Here is a 2,176-nt window from a genome sequence, read left to right as displayed (position 1 = left end):
ACTGTTGAAACCAGGTGAGGCAGTGCTCCCTGCCTCCTCCACTCTGGCTTATCTTCTGTTAATGGGCCCATCAGCACCTTTGCCACACGACTCACAGATAACCCCCTCCTGGAATACCTCCTGTTAATGGGCCCATCAGGCCTTATCACGTGACTCACCATCCCATTGTGAGATGCTCCACCCAGAGGGAGGAATCAAGCATTCCAGCCTGGATATAAGCTGAATCTCTGAACACCAGAGGGGTGCTTACCCACTGGATTCCCAGAGGACCCGAACTACCAGACCTTTCTACAGGATCCCTGCTTCAGGAAGACCACCTCATCTGGACTGCTTCCATCACTACGCTCAGGTTGTATTCTGACTCTGTCAGTGGTCTTTTGTATTATTGCATCTATTTTATTTTACTTTCTTTCCTTTTTTTTCCTGTTAAATTGTATCTCTGACTTGGAGCCTCTCATTTGTTTTGCTTTCAAACCACTACAGAAAGGGAGCTGCCTCATCATGAAATGCAGCTGAGGGAGTGGCATGCTCCCTCCTTGTCTTGTTCTACCAAGGTGTGGTGGCTGGGAAGGCATGAGGCGAGCTATGAGGAAGGGACTATTGCTGGGAAGGGAAGTTTCAGTGCAGCAGCAGCTATTCCCCCATCCACAGCAGTAGCAGCATCTGAATCTCTGGGGTGGCAACAGCAGCCATTTCTTAGTGTGCTGAGCCAAGAGAAAACATTCTCACAGGCAACACTGAAAATGTCTGTTCAGTCAGAAGTATTTCAGACCTATTCACAGTGAGTATACCTGTGTTGTATCCATTTGGATGGTCTTGTGAGCATTGGGCATTCCTGAGTTCTATATTTGGCACCTACTTTGTCCCTTGAGAGGCAGCAGAAGTTTTGGCTTAGTACAGGCAACCTACAAATCCCATCATGTAACAGGAATGTCAGAGAGTTCTTAAGAGAACCCTGAAGATTGTAAGTACCTGTCTGATAGTGTAGACAGAATAAGGGGAGCAGTGCAGAGTGACAATGCCATTTGCACAACATGTGGATGCACCTATGCAGTAGTCAAAGGACAGAATGTACCTGACACTGTTGGGATACCAAAAGTGCTGTCCCAGATTTAACCCCGCCCCCCAAGATGCTGCCACTGGCAAGTAGTCTAGAGCTAGGCAACTGTTATGGCTGCAAGGAAGCCCTCCAGGCTTCTCTACAAACTCTGCCTCCTTATCTGACTCAGCTGAATAAAAAAAATATTTTCTAACCTGTATGCTAACATTGGCTGCTGCTAAAATAGTCATAAAGGTGCTGAGCAGACAGTCTTGACATCAGCAGTGTGTTGGGAAAGGACTGGATATGCCTTTCAGTCAAACTTTTTGTTTGTTTGTTTGTTTTTACATTTTAGAAAAGAGTTTTATTAACAAAAGGTCCTGAAAAAATTCCAGATTAGTGAAGGTATGTCATATGTCAATAATGTACAGAGAACTTTTTTCTGCCCTGAATGGGATGGTGAGGTATCTCCAAAGGTTTTTTTCTTTATCAATTTTCTTCTGGACTGACAAGAATGTAAGAGATGAACTTTCATGCTAAGGGAAAACTTGCCTGCAATTGCAAATTCGATTTTCCTCATCAATTAACCATTTTTGTGTACTGTGAACATTTTTTGATTAATTCCTATGGGAGATTTCTGTTGATAAATGTTGGTAAGGACTTACCAACTATACATTATAGCTATTTCAGGATTGGTTTTGATAACACATAGGCTTACTTCATGCCAGTATTGTGTCTTATTTGGAAAGATCTATCTATCAAGGAAGCCTGTGGGTAGTCTGGTAGATATTGCGTTAAAAGAAATGTTGCTAATGCAAAAATTGAAGATGTTTTTATGTAGTTGCTATGGACCTACTGAGTCACTACATACAGAGATTGAACTTTTGCTGTCTTGAATGGTTTTTATACCCTGTAAAGATGGCATTCTAACTGCTACCAGATCAGAGTGGAAACATTTCACACTTGGGTTTGCTCAGGTGTGAAGCAACGCTGGAGGGAGGAGACTCTGGAGGATATAGCCATCAAATTCAATCATTATCTCTGAGAAGAACAGACGCTGTAGTCTAGAGGCAGGCAGGAGTGTGAACTGATGTGGTGCACGTTCATCACAGTATGATGCTGATACTACTCAAAATC

The sequence above is a fragment of the Chamaea fasciata genome, unplaced genomic scaffold (genome assembly GCF_029207755.1).
Source record: "Chamaea fasciata isolate MVZ Bird 193981 ecotype frontalis unplaced genomic scaffold, bChaFas1.0.hap1 SCAF_6, whole genome shotgun sequence".
Taxonomy (NCBI): Eukaryota; Metazoa; Chordata; class Aves; order Passeriformes; family Sylviidae; genus Chamaea; species Chamaea fasciata.
The sequence above is the reverse complement of the archived record's forward strand: the minus strand, read 5'-3'. Positions refer to the sequence as shown.